Source organism: Panthera pardus, unplaced genomic scaffold (genome assembly GCF_024362965.1).
Source record: "Panthera pardus isolate Hobbes unplaced genomic scaffold, ASM2436296v1 HiC_scaffold_16, whole genome shotgun sequence".
Classification (NCBI taxonomy): Eukaryota; Metazoa; Chordata; class Mammalia; order Carnivora; family Felidae; genus Panthera; species Panthera pardus.
In genome coordinates this window covers 53565252-53583260 of record NW_026526721.1, presented here as the reverse complement: position 1 = coordinate 53583260, position 18009 = coordinate 53565252, and positions in this window count along the sequence as shown.

The window sequence follows — 18009 nt, the reverse complement described above, 5'->3', positions numbered from 1 at the left end:
AGTAACTTAAACACTAATATATAATGTTCCTACTATTAAGTATAGTATCTTAAAGATAATCTCGTTCTTGATCTGCCATTCACCTTGACGGTACTTCAAGTCTTTTTTTTTTTAATGTTTATTTTTGAAAGAGAGAGGTAGATTGCAAGTGGGGGAGGGACAGAGAGAGAGGGAGACACAGAATCTGAAGCAGGCTCCAGGCTCTGAGCTGTCAGCACAGAGCCCGACATGGGGCTCGAACCCACCAACTGCGAGATCATAACCTGAGCCCAAGTCGGATGCTCAACCGACTGAGCCACCCAGGCACCCCCACCTTTACGGTGCTTCAGTCTGGTTTCTATCTTCACTACTCTACTAAAACATTTATTTCAAGGTCACTGGTCTCCTCCAGCTAGTCACATTCAAAGACCACTTCTTGAGCTTCATTTTAGCATCATTTTATACAGTCAAGCACTTAAACAGTCTCCTTACTTGACTTCTGCCATACGTTTTCTGGTTTTCTTCTTTCCTCATTGGATGCCTCTCCAGTTTCCTTTGCCATCTTTCCCTTCTATAAACCCACCATAAAATATTGGTGTTCCTCAGAACTCTGTCTTGAGTGTTCTTCATCTGTCTTTATGCCAAGGTGAAGAGCAGCATGGCATGTTTGATGATCATAAGGAAAATAGTGAGGCAGGAATACAGATAGCAAGGAGTGACATGAGATATGGCTGGTGTAGGTGAGAATTTCCAGTGATTGGAAGTCTCTTGTGAAAGGATTTCTGACATTGATCTGAAGTGTGAGGGTACATTGAGAGGCCTTCATGTTGATGTGTTTTGTGGGTATTGGTAGTGAATGCCTGAGTATTTCCCTTTTTATGAGGTCCACAACTGATGATCTCCTTCCTGAATGCTTTTGAACCACTAAGCCAGCATATGGCTCTGGGCTTGGTTAAAAGTGCAGGGAAGAGATGACAGAGTTGTGAGTAGAGTGACAAGCTCAACTCTATTCCCCATGTTTAGTAGGGATATGTGAGTTTCCGGTGTGTAGGGAAAACATCACTAATCGTGGCTGGTGTTGAGATAGGAAGGAATAAACTTAGCTTCAGCCTGGTCTCCCAGCCGAAGGATTATGCAGGGTGAGACAAAGTACCCTCCTAAGAACCTACAAAGAGCCCACACTTAGATACTTTTTTCAAAGGTGGAGCTGACGAGCAGTCAGTGTTCAACACAGAAATCTCAAAAATTAGAAGAAATAGAATGGAGGATTTTTCACCAGGTATTGTGGTCACTCAGATGACCAGATGTTTCTTCACCTCCTCTCACTGCCACTGAAGTTTAGGTAAAGGGTGCTGTCTCTGGAAACCTCACTCCTTCCTCCCCAGCCCAGATGCTTTCAGTTAGTAGTGTGCCCTGTTTTCGTAGAAGAGGGAGAAATATGAGTAAGATATTACATAATCTTAGCCCAAACTGAAGAAATATTATAAACATGGGCTGAGAGATCTTAAGGAGCTTATAGCCAGGTGGAACAGAGGTTGGAAAAAGGACATTTAATAGGTGTTCCTTGGGAAAATGGTAAAACAATTTCAGATTTATAGTTCAATGAGTTGAAGCTTTTTGTTTTGTTTTGTTTTTAATATATGAAATTTATTGTCAAATTGGTTTCCATACAACACCCAGTGCTCATCCCAAAAGATGTCCTCTTCAATGCCCATCACCTACCTTCCCCTCCCTCCCACCCCCCATCAACCCTCAGTTCTCAGTTAGTTGAAGCTTTTTAATCAAACCCAGTAAACACATATTATTTAATTTTATTATTATTTCAATGAACATAACAAAACTTTGAGTTCAGTGTTCCTATCCCCACACTGGAGATGGGTAAGATGAGGTTTATGAGGTCAGGTGAATTACCCAAGGGCACATAGCTAGCAAAATATAAATCAAGGGTTGGAGCCCTCATCTCTTGGACTTTGAAGCCTGTACCCTTTCTTTGTTTTTTTTTAATTAATATTTTTTATTTTAATTTCAGTATAGTTAACATATAGTGTTATATTATTTTCAAGTGTACGGTACAGTGATTCAAGAATTCTATACATTACTTAGCGCTCATCATGATAAGTATACTCTTTAATCTCCATCACCTATTTTACCAATCCACCCCCCACCCTCTTCTGGTAACCATCAGTTTGTTCTTTATAGTTAAGAGTCTGTTTTTTGGTTTGTCTCTCTTTTTTTTTCCTTGCTCATTTTTTAAATTGCTTATATGAGTGAAATCATAGGGTATTTGTCTTATTTCACCTAGCATTATACTCTGTATGTCCATCCATGTTGTTGCAGATGGTGAGATTTCATTCTTTTTTATGGCTGAATAATATTCTGTTGTATAAATATACCACCTCTTTATCCATTCATCCATTGATGGACACTTGGGCTGCTTCCATTATTTGGCTACACATTGGAGGGCATGTATCCCTTTGAATTAATGTTTTTTTTGTTCTTTGGGTAAATACCCAGTAGTGTGACTATTGGATCATAGGTTAGTTCTACTTTTAATTTTTTGAGAAACCTCCACACTGTTTTCCACAGTGGCTACACTAGTTTATGTTCCCACCAACAGTGCATGAGAGTTCCTATTTCTCCACAGCCTCGCCAATACTTGTTTCTTGTGTTTTTGATTTTAGCCATTCTGACAGGTGTGAGGTTATATGTCATTATAGTTTTGATTTGGATTTCCCTGATGTCTAGTGATATTGAGCATCTTTTCATGCGTCTGTTGGCCATCTGTATTTCTTCTTTGTGTAAGTGGCTGTTCATGTCTTTTGCCCATTTTTAATTGGATTATTTGCTTTTTGGGTGTTGAGTAATATAAGTTCTTTATGTATTTTGGATACTAACCCTTTATTGGATATATCATTTGCAAATATCTTATCCCATTCAATAGATTGCTTTTAGTTTTGTTTCCTTTGCTGTATAGAAGCTTTAATTTTGATGTAGTCTCAATAGTTTATTTTTACTTTTGTTTTCCTAGCCTTAGGAGACATATCGAGAAAAATGTTGCTATGGCCAATTTAAGACAAATTACTGCCTGCACAGTCTTTGAGGATTTTTATGGTTTCAGGTCTCCCAGTTAGGCCTTTAATCCACTTTGAGTTCATTTTTATGTGTGGTGAAAGAAAGTGGTCTAGTTTCATTCTTTTGCATGTAGCTGTCCAGTTTCCCAACACCATTTGTTGAAGAGACTATTTCTCATTGCATATTCTTTCCTCCCTTATTGAAGATTAATTGACTGTGTAATAGTGGGTTTGTTTCTGGGTTTTCTGTACTGTTTCATTGATCCATGTATCGGTTTTTATGCCAGTTCCATACCGTTTTGAAGCTACAGTTTTGGGGGTGCCTGGGTGGTTCAGTTGGTTAAGCATCAGACTCTTGATTTTCAGCTCAGGTTATGATCTTGTGGTTTTGTGGGTTCGAGCCCTAGGATTCTCTGTCTCCCTCTCTGTCTGCCCCTCCCCCACTTGCACAGTCTCTGTCTCTCTCAAAATAAATAAACTTAAAAAGAAAGAAACTATAGCTTTGTAATATAACTCGAAGTCTGGAATTGTGGTGCTTCCAGTTTTATTGTTCTTTTTCAAGATTGATTTGGCTTGTTGGGGTCTTTTGTGGTTCTATACAAATTTTAGGATTATTTTTCTAGTTTTGTGAAAAATGCTATTGGTATTTTGATAGGGATTGCACTAAATGTGTACATTGCTTTAGGTAGTATAGACATTTTAACAATATTTGTTCTTCCAACCCATGAGCATGGAATGTCTTTCCATTTCTTTGTGTCATCTTCAGTTTCTTTCATCATTTTTTATAGTGTTCAGAGTATAGGTCTTTCACCTCTTTGGTTGAATTTATTCCTAGATATTTTATTGTTATTGGTGCAATTGTAAATGGAATTATTTTCTTATTTCATTTTGTTCTGCTTCATTATTAGGGTGTAGGAATGCAACAGATTTTTGTATATTGAAGCCTGTCCCCTTTCTAACTGATTGTACTGCTCCATATACCACACTGTTAAATTTGTTTTATGACAGCGGTGAGTTTACATAAAGATACAATTAAAAAACTGTTAATGGTAATATACAGTTAATGATAATGTAAATCAAACTACCTATGGTTGCAAAGGGTGGAATGATATAAATAATTATTTTGTGTAAAGGACAATTCTAATTTTGAAGTTGTTTCTGCTAGGACTACAGAAAGAACTATGGTACTTCCCTATTTGTTCTGTATCAGATAACCTTGGATTATTCCAACCATAGCACATTGCTTATTTACTTTTTTATCATCTATTCCACACACCCCTGTCATTGAATGACAGTTCAGTGAACTTATTTGTCTTCCTTGCTGATGTTTTACCAGCAATTTAGAACCGGCTCTTGGCACATAATAGGCTTTCTATAAATATTTTTTTTTAATAAATGAACAAATGAGTCACTGATATTTAAGCTACCACTTAAATTCTACCTTAAAGAGTTAGAGGCAAAAAGGAGTAAAAAGGAGGATGTTATGGACTGAATGTCCCATGTGAAGCACCTCAAAGAATCTCCCAGAAGATTGTGAGGGTAACTGAGGAATAAATGCCAACAAGTCATTACTTTTGTAGTCAGTGAAAATTACCAAGTTTACTTAGGTGTTTGAAGAAGTAGAACTGCTTTTCAAAATTTATGAATCCAAGTTTTGCTTAAAGATAAAACACATAATTGTAATTGTTTTCAGATAAACTCAATTACCGTTATGCTTTCTATATTGTTTTTGATGTAAGTGAGTTAATTCAGAATTTTCCTCTGCCCACTCTCTTCAGAGTGGCATTGATGAGGTTTTGGGGTGATGGTGGGGTGGTCCAGAGCCCATGACCAAGAAAGAATTCTTGAAGACGTCTTTGGTGCAAAGAAAAGTGATTTTATTAAAGTATGGGAACAGGACCGGTAGGGAAAGAGCTGCACTAGGGTTGTGAAAAGTGGCTCCTTATATACTATGAAGTTGGTGAGATAAAGTCAAATCGGAGGCCTCCAGAGGGACTTTGATATGCTAAAGAGGACCCATAAGATACCTAAGGCCTTGCTATTGTCAAGTTAAGGTTGTTTTTCCTTCTAGAAAAACATTAACATTAAGACAGTAGGGAGTTCTTAGAGAATGTTTTACCCTGCTGGTCTCAAGTACTTGTCAATGGGATGCAGGTTATAAGGAAGTTTAATTTTACCTGCCATTTCCTTCTGCCTTTGTTTACCAAATCATTGTGGAGGGCAAGGTGATGTTGGGGCTCCAGGAAACTGAGTCTATAGGTTTCTGGAAATTAGGCTTTTGATAAGATTGACTTCTTGTAATTTACTAAGATGTTTGTAAACTGATGGAGACTCAGGTCCTGCACGAATGTGATCTCTATCAGTTAACTATTTGTTTTTCTCCTTTCCTTTGTTCTTGGGCATCCAGCAGTGCCTGAAGAGTATCACACATATCCCATGTAGGGGTGGGGGTGTTTGCAGCCTGTTGGCTTGCCTTATTCTTCCTCATCAGGCACTACACAATGCTGGGAATTCTAGGACTGATTCCCTCTTTAGAGCTCCTGCCTAGGAAGAGTAGGGTTCCTTTTCTCCCAGATTCCTAAATAAATATTATTGTCTCCCACTTTGGGGCTTATTAAGTTATACTCTGCTTATACACTAAGATGGAGGCTCAAGACCAAGTGTATATAACACATTCAAAACTGAACTCTTGGGGTGCCTGTTTGGCTCAGTTGGTTGAGTGTCAGACCTCAGCTCAGGTGATTATCTCATGGTTTGGGAGTTCAAGCCCAGCATCAGGCTCACTGTTGTCAGTGTGGAGCCCCCTTCAGATCCTTCTGTCTCTGCCCCTCCCCTGCTTGTTGTACACTCTCTTTCTCAAAAATAAACAAACAAAAACCCCACAACTGAACTCTTGGTTTCAACTTTACCATTTCAGAAAATGACACTATACACCATAGGAGTCATCCTTAAATCCTGAGTTTTGTTCATTCCTTGCATTCACAACTATACCACACCTGCATTCACACCTGTAAGTTCAGCTTCTAAGATACACCCTGAATGTGACCATTGTTCATCATCTCCAGCACGACCATGTAACCACCACCACTTCTGGATGGTTCTATCACGACAGCCTTTTTCTTTGTCTTGATAGGGAAAAATCTGTTATAAGATGGCCGACAGGACTGATAGGGGAATTCCTGTCCCTGACTGAAGACTCCCCTTCTGGGTTCTTCTTCCCACCCTGCTTGTCCCACGAGCCAAATTACTACTAATGAGGAATGCGGAAGTAACAGACTACAAATTGTTCCCTCTGCTTATACTCCTGGCTCAGACCTCTGGAGATGATCTCCTCTGAGCCCACCGGTGTAAAATAAACCTCCTGCCTTCCAAGATCTCTGAGTGCTGCTTGGTTTCTTCTGCTGGGTGATCCAGACCTGTTTCCGTAACAGTCTCTCCATATTTACTCTTGTTCCTCCAATCCGTTTTCCACAAAGTAGAGAAGTTTTTTAAAAATATAAATCTGATCATATCACTCTGCAGCTTAAAACCCTATTAATGGCTTTCTGTTTCTCGTTGCACAAAATGAAAACTCCCTACATGGACTATAATCTCTTGCACATCTGTAAAGTGAAGGTCACAATAGTGCCAACCAACCACATAGGGTGGTTTTGAGTATGACATGTTCTTAAAAATTTTTTTTAATTTGTAATTTATTATTATTATTTTTGAGAGAGCCTGAGCATGAGTGGGGGAGGGGCAAAGGGAAAGAAAGAGAATCTTATTTTTATTTTTTTATATTTGAGAGAGAGAGTGCAAGTGAGTGAGGAGCTGAGGGAGAGAGAGAGAGACTCCCGTGAGGTGCAGAGAAGAGGGAGAGAGAAAGGGAGAGAGAGTGCGAGACTGGAGCACGGCTCCAGCCCTGAAAGTGGGGTTGGAACTCACAAACCATGAGCTCATGACCTGAGCTGAAATCAAGAGTCAGATGCTTAACCAACCAAGGATGACATGTTTTTAATGCATTAATATATGCAAATATGCCTGGCACACAGCAAGCACTATGTGTTAGCTATTAGTAGAGGACAGGAGATGGAGGCAGACTATTGTTGATGTGGACCTAGAGAAGAAGAGTTGGGTGGGAAGGGGTCCTGTTTGTGATACTGACAAGCCTGAAGAGGGGACAGGGGACAGTTGCTAAGTCAGAGACAGCCTGGAGAAGGGGTGATCCACATTCTGTCTGAAAGGCAGGCTCCAGGAAGGTTGTTATCAAATGGAGGCACCATCAAAAACAATCATCCTTTGCTTAATTTTGCCTGGAGCGTGCAGGGGGGTTGTTGTCATTGGCAGGGACCAAACTGCTCCTGATTTTGGCAGGGCTTCATGAAACTGATATTTTGGAATTTGTTTCCCTCTATGGAAAAAAAAAAAAACTTGATTAACAATCATGAGAGAGAAGAAATGTGCATGCTTGCAGACTTGTGGTTTGCAAATTGCTTATAATTCTCATATTACTGTCTGCCACCAAAATACCTCAGCCTGACGAGATCAGAGCTACTGTCATCCTTTTACATTTAATTTTAATTTACACGAAATAATGTTCTTCCTGCTCCATTTCTTCCAATTCTTTTCTTCTCCTCCCCTGTTCATTTTTCCTTATCACTTCAAAGTTCCTCCCTTCAGCAATGTCATCTTCTTTGGCTGTAATGTGCCTCACCTTTGTACGTCTATTATTTTCATTTCAAGTTTATGTCCTCTGTAGTCACACTTCTTAGCTATAAAATTAAACTTAGAAAAAATTAACAAGCTGACTATCTAAAAGAGACTATTTCACTTTTGTTAACAAGCATTTGGGTTGACATTTCCTTATTTTGGAAACTTTTATCTTGAATTTAATTTAAAAATTGAGGGAGCACTGAAGAACTCACAAAAAACTCCTTTTTCCTCCTCCTTTCTGCCTTTCCTTCCCTCTCCTCTCTTCTTTTCCATGCGTTTAAAATCCAGCTATAACATGAACATTTAAAAAAACTGGGGGGGCATGGTTACTGATTTGTATATTTTCTATACCTCAGATGTACTACTAACAGATTTGCAAGCAGTTGTCTTTACGTAAATGTTTGCTGTGACATGAGACTGCACTGGGGAGTAATTTTGCCATAAGATCATTTCCCCTACTTGAGATATACATATAGTGTGCAACCTTTTGGGGGTAGGCGTTTACTTTCTTCTTTCACTCAACAAGTCTGCATTTACTAGGTAACACTTTCAGACACTGAATACTATCCAGGGTGAGTCATAAACTTGCTCTAATTTGGTAATTTTTCATGTTTTTATGTGCTTACACCAGGGCGACATATTTTATCATAATTTATTGCCTTCATAATTGTTCCGCTTTGGAATATGGAAACACTGCGTGCTCTCATTTCTTCTTTCTGGTAAATTCAAGTGATCTTTGCCTCCCATTTCAACTCTAACCTCTTACCAAAGGCCACCACATTCCTAATATCACATGTTGAAACTTCTGAGAGACTTTACTTTTGCTAAGTCATTTTTTTTTTCCCAAAGAGATGATGGCTACTATTCTTTTGAATTATTGCATCCATTATAGAAAAGGAACTAATTATTCTTTATTTAACAAGGACTATCCTGTGACTGATATAGTTAGATTCATGTAAAAATGCATAAGTGGTAGTGAGGAGATCATTTTCTCCAACAAAAAGCAATTTCAAAAGTGATTTAAATGGAGCATAAAGTACTCATGAATATGGTTGCCCTTACAGCTAATGCAGATATCTTACTTCTACCGCTGATATTCCTGAGTGCCTTATACTTAGCAGGTTCTCAGAAAACATTAAAAATTTTTTTTAATGTTTATTTATTTTTGAGAGAGAGAAAGACAGAGCACAAGCAGGGGAAGGGCAGAGAGAGAGGGAGACACAGAATTCAAAGCAGACTCCAGGCTCTGAGCTGACAGCGCAGAGACTGACGTGGGGCTCGAACTCACGAATGGTGAGATCATGACCTCAGCTGAAATCGGGCGCTCAACTGACTGAAACACCCAGGCGCCCCAAACATTTCTTGATATTAACAGTTTTCCAATCCTGACTTTTTGTGTTGGTTCTCGAAACATTTACATCATGTTTAGAAATGTTTGTATATGGGTAGATAGATATGGATCTCATATTTTCTAAGGTGATATAACAGCTGGTGACTTGGATAATTGTGTGTTGATGTGGCTCCAAGGACTATAGTGCCATCAACACTCCTCTCTCTACTGTATTAGGATCCATTTATGTGCCCTGGCTTGCAACCCTTCCTTCAATTACAGATAAAGCTCTACTTCTTCCTTTTAAGGCATATGCTTTGTCTCATTATAGGATGTTTTGTGACAATTATAAATTTACTTCTGAATTTTCTGCATTACAGATTCCACTTCAGTGCACTACAATACTGCCTGCAATTAAAAAAATATGTATAATATATTCTGTGTATGCTACCCATTGCTGCATGAATGCTTGGAGAATATCAATTTTTTCATGTTATTGACTTTGGTGAACCTCATCATCGCTCTGAAAGGAAGTCATAGCAAAGCAAAAATCCCCCTGACATTTGAGCCTCAAAGAGAATTCTAGCTAGAAATGTGGCATGGGAGTAGTGACAATCAATGACTCTACTGACTTATTTATTCTTTCATTCAAAACCTTTAAATAAGTGTTTATTAATTGCCTATTTTCAATCAGGGCTTCTCAGGACTTTGTTTTCCTTTCATAATATGCTTTCTAAAAAGACATTTTATTTTACAATTTAAGCAGGATTTTTAAAAATTTGGGCCATGTTGGCTTTTTTTAAAGAATTTTTTTAAGTTTATTTATGTATTGTGGCGGGGGGGGGGGTGAGGGGCAGAGAGAGAGAGGGAGACAGAGGACCCCAGCAGGCTCTGTGCTGTCAGTGCAGAGCCCAGGTGGCACTCAAACTCACGAACTGTAAGATCATGACCTGAGTCAGATGCTTAACCCACTGAGCCACCCAGGTGCCCCTGGGCCATGTTGTTTACATGATGAACAGTTAGAATGGGTTTCAGTGATTGCTAAGAAGATGTGTTAATCTGCCAGGTAGTGTATCAGTAGAGGCCTAGTGGTCAGAGCCACGGGGAGTTAACTGCAACACCCTTCCTTTCGGACCTTCCAGTTGGTTGGTGTTCAGCTGAGTATTGAGACAGATTTTATCCATTCCTAAAGGTGTGCTGTACCTGGACTTGATGCCCCACCTGGTTATTCACAGATTTCTTGTAATGTGAGATGTCTACTTTACTTCCAGATCCATAATCTTATGATTTTGAGCACAAATCTTCAGAATTACTTTTGAAACCTGATGCAGGCTGCTGACTCACTTGTTTTTCCTTAGGCAAATTGCCATTTCAGAATATTATGCATCATCTAAAAAGCATATAATAGTTAGATATGAAGCATCTTAAAAGTAAGTTCCAGTAACAGAATTATCAGCATATATTAAAATTTCCAGATGACTTATTGATGCTTACAGATTAGCCCATGCTAATTTTCAGGACTATGTAAGGCTGGGAACAACATGCAGTATTTGGTACTCTTTTGGTAATAAAGGTATTAATTACTAAAAAAAATTAATTGTTTCTGAACAAAGATACATTCTGCCAATTCTCTAATGCTTTCTCCTCAATATTCTTTTGCAGAAAGTGTCAAGTCACCTAGCTTCAGCTCTGCTTGTCTTTTTTTTTGTTTGTTTATTTATTTATTTTGAGAGAGAGAGAGAGAGAGAGAGAGAGAGAGAGCAAGTACATAAGCAGGTGAGGGGCAGAGAGAAGGAGAGACAGAATCCCAAGCAGGCTCCACACCATCAGCGCAGAGCCTGATGGAGGATTTGAACCTATGAGATCATGACCTGAGCTGAGATCAAGAGTCAGACACCTAACCGACTGAACCACCCAGGTGCCCCTACCTCTGCTTGTCTTTTAATTGCTCTGGCTGACCACTGCATTCTCCTCATTGCTTTGAGATGGAAACATGCTGGCATAGATGTGAGCATAATGTGAGACGCTGAATCTAGAGGTACATCTAATGACAATAGTATTAGGAGATATTTGGCCCACGGTCTCAAACTTTCTTAGTGGCAGGACCCTGCATCTATTAGAATATAAATTCCAGTGAGATTTAGGCCAGAGATATGCTTCTCAAACTTTAATATGCGTGTGGATCATCTGGGGACCTTGTGAAAATTCAGATTCTAATAGGCCTGAGATGGAGCCTAAGATTCTGCATTGCTATAAGTTCAGCACTCAAACCAGGCCTAGAGGAGCAGAACACTTTGGATTTTGAATAGAGACCCTAAGTATTATGGATTCTAGATAACATTTTTATTCTTAGATTTCCATGCAGAGGAATTAAACCCAAAGCAAAGGCTTCACCACTGACGTTCTCAAAATGAATGGTAGACCAAAATGGTTGGTAGACCAACTCAAAATTTTCAACCCAAAATTCTAAGAGTACTAAACTCTTTGTTCTGAAAGAATACCAAACTTTGACTGGGCCCAAAATTATTTTACCTGAAATTATTTTCTCAAATCTTGTGGAACTGTTAGAGATAGCTCAGATGGATGGGGAAAACAGAGTATCTGGAGTCAGAAGTTCTGAGTTTGAGCCCAGTTTGTCTCTGCTTGGCTCCATAGGCTTGAATAAGTCATAGACCCTCTTTCAGTTTCTATTTCCTTCTATAGAAATTGCCAATAGTAAATACAACTTTATAGGTTTGCTTTGATATAAAATCTGAGGATATATATAAAAGTGTTTTGTAAATGTCAAGTGCTATGCAAATATTAGTTGAGAAGCTTGTAATTCAGCAGTGGTGATTTACATTCACATCAGAACGCTTGTGTGGCCTAAGATCCTTTCATTGTTTGTTTATTAGTAGTGAACATTCTGACCAAGAACACAGGTATTTTATTGTTTCCCCTAGGCTTCATTTGTATGCAGTCAATGGTTATAATTCTATAGTAAAAAACCCATTAGTTTTTTTAACCTTAAAACACTGGTATTGTCGTATTGTTGTTACCACTCTGGTTGTATTGGGTAAAGGGAAGTGATGAGTAGCATGGATGAAAGTTGGCATAGGACCCTGCTTGGAAAAACTAATTAGTGTTCTGTATCCTGAATTACACACAACTGATGAGAATTGCTTAATCAACACAGAGGTATGCTTGGTCTGAGGAGAACGTGCCATCTTCATCACCTAGGGAAGAAGTCGGCCTGCAGGCAGCTTGCATTTTAATTGATTTTATGATGAGCATTGACTTTATTAAAATTTAGACAGCCCTATGGCATCTGTCAGTGATAAGTGACAGGAAGACATTAAAAGTTTAGTGAACACTTAGGAATTCTTTATCAGCAGGCATTTATTGAATGCCCCCTGGATGAGAATAATAATGCTTACATTTATAACTTGCGAGTCATTTCCACAAATTTTATTTATGACACAAAATTTTCATTGAGTCTATTCCCTTTCTGATATAAAAACCAGTTTTTGTGGGGCTTTCATTCATCATTATGTTACAGACTCATCACAATTTACATTTTGGGGAGAGATAATAGATCTTGGAGAGAGGAAGTCAAGAAGGAGGGAGGGAGGGAGAAAGTGAAGAAGGAAGGAAAGAAGGACGGAAGAAGGAAACGAGGAAAGGAAGGAAGGGAGGAAGGAAGAGAGGAAGGAAGGGAGGGAGGAAGGAAGGAAGGAAGGAAGATGCTAAGCATACAAGTGTTGTTTTGTTTTTCTGGAAAATTCACAGAGTTAATATTCAAGAAGAGAAGAAATGACTTTGAATAATTAAATATGTAAGACCCTGTTAGGCTTTTTGGAATTGATATCTCATCTGATTTGTCAAAACACACATCTTTGCAGGAACCAGAATGCTCAATAGCTGCTTTGGCATGTGTTTAGTTTGATTTAGTACCACTTTCTGCTTTTCTTTCTAGACCCTCTCTGATTTGTTTTCAACCCTAGCCATGTCTTTTCATGCCTGTGACTCTCTTTTATAATTAGAACACTCTGAGGATTTGCATTAAAGTTTAACCTACATTAAGAATCCAAGGGGTCGCCTGGGTGGCTCAGTTGGTTGGGCGTCCGACTTGGGCTCAAGTCATGATCTCGCGGTCTGTGAGTTCGAGCCCCGCGTCGGGCTCTGTGCTGACAGCTCAGAGCCTGGAGCCTGCTTCGGATTCTGTCTCCCTCTCTCTCTGCCCCTCCCCGCTCATGCTCTGTCTCTCTGTCTGTCAAAAATAAATAAACATTAAAAAAAATTAAAAAAAAAAAAGAATCCAAGGTCTTTTTTTTTTTAAACAGTGTTTTGAACAAGTGGATGACACTTTCCATGGATATCTTATTTAGTAGGTCTTCCCACCACTGAGGGGACCCCGCATTGTATTATAATCTCATCATCTTTCTGCACAGACTTGTTGGTTGAACAGGTGGCACCTGGGTGAGGCTCCGTTTGCAGCAGACCGCTTCAGCAACACCTGCCCTGCCTCAGACCCCTGTAGTGGCTGAATTCATGGAAGACTAATTCAGGGTAAGTAGAGAAAGGAAGTAAGAATTTCTAAAAGTTCTGAATTCAGGGATGTCTCTAGAAAACTGAACTTTATTTTTCAGAAGTATATGGGACATATTGTATCTGATTTGGCTGGTAAATATCCATCTACACATGAGGAAGTTAGAAAGAAAGAATGAAATGAAACAATCTGGTATTAACTGGTTAATAAAGGAACTTTTTAAATGTTTGATGCTTGTATTCAACGATTTATATATAATATAATTTATGTTTAATCACACAGAAGCCTTGCCAAGTAGTAGTCCTGTAGGAATTACTCTAATGAATACATAAGCACCTCTTGTATTGAGCATATTAATTGCTTATATGCAAATGATTTTAAGTTCTTGAACAGTTGACTTAAGAAGGATAAACATTATCTCTGTAATCTTGTATATGATATTCATTTGCTTAGCAAGCCTTTTTTTTTCTGATGGATTACATAAAAGCAAACCTTATAATCAACAGAATATAAATTATCCTTAGTTTGGAAAAACAAATTAATGAGGTTTTATGATCTTAATTTCTAGACTTCTCTATCATCTAACTCAATATGGGGGCAGTAATATACCATACGTTGGTATAAGTGACTCATACTTGTACATTGACTTTTAGTCCTTATTTTTTTCTGCTACTTTTTAAATGACCTAGGTAATTTTGAAAAATAGGATTTGCATTAGTGTTATGGAATTAGACATGAGGCAACTCAGTTTACCTATATGAATGGGAGCATCTTTATTGTTTTGGCATTTACATGAATGGATCTTCTAGTACCTTTGTTGTCCAAAGACATCTTTGATGATATTTCTCTAGGGTCTCAAGATATCACCCATATTTTTGGGATGTTAATTCTTAAGTATGAAAAAGTAGAATTTATAATATCTCAGAGTTGGCAAGAGCTTTAAGATTAGCTTGTAAAAACCATAAATTATGTACAAATCATAGTTTCCAGAAATCTTCTATTTGTAAGGATTTCCCTAGTACAATGAAAGGGCTCTGTGCAGAGCCAGGCACATGCATCTTAATTCATCATAACCACACACATACACACTCATAGCAGTCAGATGATAAAATAATTTCTTATTAGAGCCAAGTAAACATGTCATAATTAATTTGAACCACACACATATGGGTCACTATACCTAAGGAACAGGACGTTAATTCTGATCACAGGGTCTCCAGTTGGTGAAAAAGAAAGAGGAAAAGAGATCCATCCTTTCAGAATTCACCTGAAAATTTTCAAATATGTCTACAACTCTCCTAATCAGAATTTTGCTATTTGTTTTATATCCACAGATATGTGATCTTCTGGATTTTAGATTTGAGTGAAATTTCCTATGGATTATTTGTCAGTGTATATCTTTATCCCAGAGAAGTTCAGATTATTGGCATGTTTCCTGAAGTGTGTTTTGCATAATAATGGTTAAATAAAATATTTATAAGGAGACCTTGCAATATTTTTTCAAGTAAATTAGAGGAATTCTGGGTATATTTATTGATTCATTAAACAAATGTTTATTAACTACTGTATGGGGAACACAATGTAAGATACTGTTCATATAATGGGTAAAATGGACGTGATCATTGCCTCATATTGCTTATGTTCTAGTAAGGAAAACAGACATTAAGTGCCATGGTCTAAATATTTGTGTGGCCTCCCCCCAGTTTATATGTTGAAATCCTGGTGTCAAATGTGATATAGAAGATGGTCCCTTAAGAGATGATTAGGTCGTGAGGGTAGAGCCCTCATGAATGGGATTACTGTTCTTATAAAAGAGGCTTCCACCATGTGAAGACATAGCAAGAAGGCTTTGGCTATAAACTAGGAAGAGGGTCTTTCCCTGACCATGCTGGTGCTTGATCTTGGACTTCCAATCTCCACAACTGTGAGAAATAAATTTCTGTTGTTTATAAGCCAACCAGTCTATTTTATTATAGCAGCCCAAATGGACTAAGACATTCATCAACTAATTACAGAAATATTCAATATGTAACTGAGATAATTGCAATGAATACGAAGTATAGGACATATATAGTAGACTGTTCTAGGAGGTCTTGTATAGTTTTGGAGTATTTGGGGGCTAGAGAAACTTTTCCAGGAGAAGAGGGAGGTCAGCAATGCAGGAATGGAGTAGCATGTGCAAAGTAGCATGTTTTCTGAGATAAACAGAAACATGTTTGAGAAATTTAAACTCATTGTAGTGGAAGCACACACAAGGAGGTTGGTGCAGTAAGCAGATGCCAGTATGAGGAAAGCACCCATAATTTTTTAAAGACCATTTTTGAAAGAGAATGGCATGGTCAGATTTTTATTTTTATTTAAAAAAATTTTTATCTATTAAAAAAATTTTAATGTTTGTTTTTGAGAGAGAGAGTGTGTGTGTGTGTGTGTGTGCGCATGCATGTGAATGGGGGAGGGGCAGACAGAGGGAGAGAGAGGATCTGAAGCAGGCTCCATGCTGACAGCGGAGAGCCTGATGTGGGACTCAAACTCATGAACCATGAGATCATGACCTGAGCCAAAGTTGAACACTTAAGTGGCTGAGCCACCCAGGCGCCCCAGATTTTTATTTCTAAAGTAACACTTTGGTTGCAGTATAGAGATTGGGGTAGAAGTGGGTGGTATGAACTGAATCGTGACCCCCACCCCCAACCAAACTTATATGTTGAAGCCCTAATATGACAGTCTATGGAGTTAGGGCCTAAAAAGAGGTAGTAAAAAGTGAGGATATAAGGCTGGGGCCTTAATCTGAGAGGACTGGAGTCTTTATAAGAATAGGAAGAGGCAGCACAGCTCTTTCTCTCAGCCTGTGCTCAGAGAAGAGGCCTTGTGAGGACACAGTAAGAAGGTGGCCATTTGCAAGCCAGGAGGAGAGGTCTCACCAGAAACAAAATTTACTGGCACCTTGATCATGGACTTCTAGTGTTCAGAGCCATGAGAAAATAAGCTTTTGTTGTTTAAGCCACCTAGCCTGTGGTATTTTGTTATGGCAGCCAAGCTGACTAATTAATATAGGTGGAAAGAAGGCTTATGGGAGTACTGGGTAAGGGACCACAGCAGTAGTTCAGATAAGAGATAATGTGTGCACTACAGTGGAAATGGCAGAAATTGAGAAAAATGCACAGAAGCAAGAGGCTTTTCATATGTAGAATTAAAAGGATTTGATTTTGTATTTATATTTAAGATGAGAGAGAGACGGAGAGAGATATAAAGCTTTCTGACTTGCACCATAGATGAATGATTTGTACACCTCCGGAGTCACTTGAAGATCAGGTTTGGAGCTATAACACTTACCTTCAGTTTTTGACACATGAAGGCTTTTAGGTGACTTTGGAAATGTGTAAGAGGGGGATGGCAATGGAGCTCACAGAGAAATTAACGGTCAATAGATTCTGTTACTGTATGACTTCTCAGAGCTTTTAACATCTTTAAATATGTATGTGAATTGTGACCCTCCAAGATAGGGTTTTGGTTTTTTGCAGTCCTTTTTCAAACTTGGACCTCTCTGAGCAGGAAAAAAAAATCACAGGACTAGTATTCTGTAGGATATATTTGGTAATTGCTGGTCTGTCAGCACATTTTAAATTATTTTCCTTCCCTGCTGCTTTGCTGCTGCTTGATATCAGTAACTTTTGATTTTATTTAATAAAACATACTTTGGACACATGATGGCCAGTATACTCGCAAATTGTGGAAATGAAGCAGAAAAGGATTCAAGACAGGAAATTCAGTCCCAGGTTTCCTCTGTAAACATTGCCAGTGTCCTTTAGAGTGCCTGGCAGGAGCTGAGCTGAATGCTCAGAACAGGGAACACTCTCTGCCTTCAGACCACATCTGGATACCTTATTCAGGTAGTGTTAATGAACAACACCCCTGTCCTGAAATCCTTGCCTCCTGCAAAAGTTGTTGACTCTCTCAGGGTTATACCACTCCTAGGGTTGCATCGTATCCTGAAAATTTAGAGTGAGTCTCCCTTGGGTTTATATATCCCAAGTTTTCAAAGTTATTGCCTAGAGGCTCAAGTCAACCAAGTGTTAGTGGCCTAAAATTTAGTTATATAGAATTATGTAAGTTATAATGAGTTTTCCTTAGTGCTTTTGACATATAATATCATACTCTATGCAACATTTTACAATTGGCTTTTCCATTCAACATATATTTTGGAAATTTATTCATGTAACCACATGCAAATCTATCTTTTTTTAACTAGTAATATTCTATAGTATGAATGTGTCAAAATATATTCAGCCATTCTATATTCAGCTAGATTAAACAAAACAAACCAAATGAAAACAAAACACTATGAACTGGGTATTATTAGTAAGAAATACAGCAACAGGAAGAGCAAAAACAAGAATTGAATGATTCTG